Source organism: Galeopterus variegatus, unplaced genomic scaffold (genome assembly GCF_000696425.1).
Source record: "Galeopterus variegatus unplaced genomic scaffold, G_variegatus-3.0.2 Scaffold11869, whole genome shotgun sequence".
Classification (NCBI taxonomy): domain Eukaryota; kingdom Metazoa; phylum Chordata; class Mammalia; order Dermoptera; family Cynocephalidae; genus Galeopterus; species Galeopterus variegatus.
In genome coordinates, this window is record NW_007737980.1 from 7898 (window position 1) to 12248 (window position 4351).

The window sequence follows — 4351 nt, forward strand, 5'->3', positions numbered from 1 at the left end:
TGTGCCGCTGTCTGCAAATAAAAGGGGGAGAGCGGGGGCTGTCGGGGGTCCTCTAGGCCCTAAGAAAGCAGCAAGGCGGACTGCTTAACCCGGTTAAAGGGTAGGTGTCTCCATATATCCCAGGCGTGGGGAGGAATGAGCAGGCGTGGTTCCCACCATCTGCACACGCGGAGCTCCCTGGGTGGTCCAGAAGGGCTTTGGTGGCATTTGCCCAGGAGAGTGTGGATGCTGCTTGACAGCTGCAGGGCCTTTGGCCAGGCGGGAAGTGACGTGTGGGCAAAAGCGTCAGGCACCTCCTTCGAGCCGGAATCGAACCAGCGACCTAAGGATGTCCACAGATGTCTGTGTAGTCTACAGTCCTCCGCTCTACCAGCTGAGCTATCGAAGGGTGCACGCCGCCCACGCCGGGTGCTTTGCTTTTCTGGATAGGAGTGAGGCCAAGACACGCAGCCGCCAGAGGCTGAATATGCCCGGGCTGCTTGGAGGCCGCCTTCCAAGAGAGCCCCTCAGGGATGCACGCGTCGCCACAGCGCCCCTTCGGGAGCAGCAGATCCTCAGGCGGTCGTTGCCCCGGGGGTGCTTTCTAGTGCCCTGACATCCTTGGGACGGTGACTGCCAGGGTCCCCGGGCCGGGACTCTCTCTTTTTGCCCTGTTCCCCTCCGCCATCCTTTCTGCAGATGAGATTGACTCACAGCGCTAGAAGGCCAGCGGGCACGCCGGCTTGGGGGGACCCCACCAAGGGTGGGCTACGCCTCGAAACGCAGCTGCAGCAGGCCGAGAGCGCCGCGCTGCCGCGGGTCCTTCAGGCTACTCCTGCCGGGGCCAAAGCCGGCCGGCTCCGTGGAGGCTGATCTTGCCCTGGGCTGCAGGCTGCCGGCCCCGCCCGCTCACCCGCGGTCCTCCGCGATCCCAGCCTCCCCTGCGCCAAGGACACGTCTGGCGGCTGCGCAGGGCCCTTCAACCCCACCGCGGAGCCTCTCTCTGCTCCGCAGCCACTTTCAGAGCGGGTGTCGTGGCGGCTGGCGTGGAGTTGGCAGGAATTGCCCACGGAACTGGGGAAAGTCACTAAAGCAGAGAAAGCAGTGACCCAGTCCTGAGGATGGGAAGTCGTGGGAATGAGTGGAGGCCCCGCGTGGGTGACGGTGTCACTAGAGGCGGGCCCCTGCTAAAGTTCCAGGCCAGGCCTCTGCGTTTCCAGGTAGAACCCGGCCCTTGGTGGGAGCCCACCCCCCTCCCCGCGCGAAGCCGGCGTTGCCAGGGAACCCCGCGTCCTGCCATGGAATTCTCAGTGCTTCGATGTGGACTAGTCCCGTGAAGGCCGACGTTCGAGGACATTTGGCAGGGTTGTCCGACGGCGCTGGACGCTTTCTTTGGAGCTGACCAGGTCGTTCTCTAAACCCGCAGCGATGTCGTCCCGGGATCAAGAACACCGGTGTCTGGCTTGGGCTCCTTGTCACGGCCCCAAGTCTCTTAGGAAGGTTTCAGGTTCCATTCCGTATGTGCCCACCAGCCCAAGACCACTTACTCTTCAGCCACACATCCAGCCCAACAGCCATGGGAGGAACCACAAACCACAACCAAGTGACCTTCCCTCCACTGAGTCTGTGGCCACCCCTTGCCCTGCAAGTGCATCTGAACCTCCCTGGAAGAGGGGCAGTTTTCGCAGGCTCCCTTCCCACTGTCTCCTCTGAGTGAGACCACTGGGACCAGGGGCTCCCAATCTCTTGTGCTGAGAACCAAAGCCCCCTTTCTTGCCCTTCTTTGCCCTCCCCTCCCCACCCTGTCTGCCACCAGCACCCACTCCCAACCCCCACCCCCGTCCCCCACAGCACCAAAGCAAGGTTCCAAAGGAACTGGCTACTGCGCGCCCTTTCAGGAGCACAGCCAAAAAAGGCCTAATCTGCTAGTTTGGGGTGGCTCAGACGGTGTCATTCAAGGCTGGTGTCTGTGTGGCTGCAAAACTACATAATCCTCTTAAGCCTGTGGAGACTCCACGGCCTTGGCCCGGGCCTCTTACAGTGAGGAATGGGAAGCAGGGAAGGCTGAGACTGTGATGAGTGGAGGGGAGGCACCGGGGGCACATCGGGGTCAGCTTGGAAGCAGCAGGGGAAGACGGGTGGAAGTCTCCAGCTGGAAGTGAAGAATTGAGAAGCTCTCTGGGTGCAGGGAGGAGGGTAAGGGTAGGGGCGCTGAATGGTCCCCTGAGGGCTTCAGAGATCCGCACCCACATCGCAGTTCCTCTTGGAGTAGTCACTGTGATACATTCCACATGTATGGCAGCTTTCTGCAAATTTCTCTCAAGAGCAGAGGGTGAATCAAAGGACACTTTCTGGCCTTCCTCTCTGTGCCCATATACCTAACAAACACCATCCCTCCAGACAGACAGGAAGCCCCTCTTGGTTGGAGAAAGCGCAGCCCATGGCCTGCTGAGCACTCTTGGATTGGGCCTCCACGTCTTCCTCTTGGGCCCCTCTCCAATGGAGCCTTGAAAGCCCAGCTCCAAAGCAGGCAAGCTGCTCAGACCCACCAGGCCACAGGCCTGAGTAAGGGGACTTTGTGTTTGTTTGTGTGTGTGTGTGTGTGTGTGTGTGTGTACCCTTTTACTCCCAGCCTTGGACCCAACCTCCAGGCGCCCTCTCTGCTCCCCACCCTGCAGCCTACTCCAACCACCCCTTTCTTGGTCACATGACTGATGTCTCTCCAAGCCTGCAATTTGCCATCTCTCTCTCCCTCCCTCCATCTCCTGAGTGGCCTGGCAACAGTTGCAGGTGGTTTTGCCAACTTTGAACTCAGTGTTAGGCATCCTTGCCTTTCCAGCCACAGAGAGAGAGAGAGAGAGCGAGAGAGAGAGAGAGAGAGAGAGATATGGGGAGAGACAGAGATGAAACGTTCACATAGCAGAGGGTAGAAGGAGAGGGTGCGTTTTCTCTGAGGATGTCAGGGTTGTCCCTGGCCCCTGTCATGACATGTAGGTGCTTCAGCCCCCTCAGGGGTCGACCTGCAGGGGCTTCAGCCTGGGCCCAGTTCTCTGTCTACCTGGTCGGGAGGGCTCTGTGACACGTGGGCACGGGGGGGTTGCCAGAGTTCGGGCGGGTGGGAGAGCCCTGTGCCGCTGTCTGCAAATAAAAGGGGGAGAGCGGGGGCTGTCGGGGGTCCTCTGGGCCCTAAGAAAGCAGCAAGGCGGACTGCTTAACCCGGTTAAAGGGTAGGTGTCTCCATATATCCCAGGCGTGGGGAGGAATGAGCAGGCGTGGTTCCCACCATCTGCACACGCGGAGCTCCCTGGGTGGTCCAGAAGGGCTTTGGTGGCATTTGCCCAGGAGAGTGTGGATGCTGCTTGACAGCTGCAGGGCCTTTGGCCAGGCGGGAAGTGACGTGTGGGCAAAAGCGTCAGGCACCTCCTTCGAGCCGGAATCGAACCAGCGACCTAAGGATGTCCACAGATGTCTGTGTAGTCTACAGTCCTCCGCTCTACCAGCTGAGCTATCGAAGGGTGCACGCCGCCCACGCCGGGTGCTTTGCTTTTCTGGATAGGAGTGAGGCCAAGACACGCAGCCGCCAGAGGCTGAATATGCCCGGGCTACTTGGAGGACGCCTTCCAAGAGAGCCCCTCAGAGATGCATGCGTCGCCACAGCGCCCCTTCGGGAGCAGCAGATCCTCAGGCGGTCGTTGCCCCGGGGGTGCTTTCTAGTGCCCTGACATCCTTGGGACGGTGACTGCCAGGGTCCCCGCTGGGGGTGCTTTCTAGTGCCCTGATATCCTTGGGGCGGTGACTGCTAGGGTCCCCGTGGCTTGGCGGGACGCTCTCCTTTTGCCCTGTTCCCCTCCGCCATCCTTTCCGCAGATGAGGATGACTCACAGCGCTGGGGGTTGGGGGTGGGGGGCAGACAGCAGGTGACAGAGTGGCCAGAAGGATGGCTCTGTCAAGTATGAAGAACGTTTCCTGGTAGCAAGTGGGGAGCACCTTGTTGGATCACTGGTAGTTGGCCCAGGTCCCCTCACTGAGGCAGGCCCCCAAACGGGCAGTTCTCCCTACATCCTCTATCTTGTTCTTCATAATTAGGCCTTTTTTGTTTCACTTACTTGGTGGGTACAGGCTCCCCAAATGTGTAACCAGAACTTCTGTCTTGAATGTCAAGGTTCACTTTGAGTCTTTCTTTATTTTCATTGTCAACTTTTTTTGCCCGGATTTAAGAATTCCAGGTTCTTAATTACCTGGCAACTGAACATGCTGGGATTTTTTGCTGTTGTTGTTGTTTTTGTTGTTGTTGTTGCTTTTCTGTTCAGTCTTGCTCTGCGTGGAGTGCCTCGTTTCCTTTTTTTTTTTTTTTTTTTGTGATATTGCATTT

The 4351-nt window shown here is 58.9% G+C and overlaps 2 non-coding genes across 2 annotated transcripts; both read right to left on the bottom strand.

Annotated features, from left to right (window-relative positions):
- Positions 1–294: 294 nt before the first annotated feature.
- On the bottom strand, positions 295–388 carry TRNAY-GUA. The gene is made up of 2 exons: positions 352–388; positions 295–330 (listed from the first exon to the last, which is right to left on the bottom strand). It is a non-coding gene; the product is annotated as a tRNA-Tyr (tRNA).
- A 3012-nt stretch (positions 389–3400) lies between these two features.
- TRNAY-GUA lies at positions 3401–3494 on the bottom strand. Its single transcript has 2 exons — positions 3458–3494; positions 3401–3436 (listed from the first exon to the last, which is right to left on the bottom strand). It is a non-coding gene; the product is annotated as a tRNA-Tyr (tRNA).
- Positions 3495–4351: the final 857 nt, after the last annotated feature.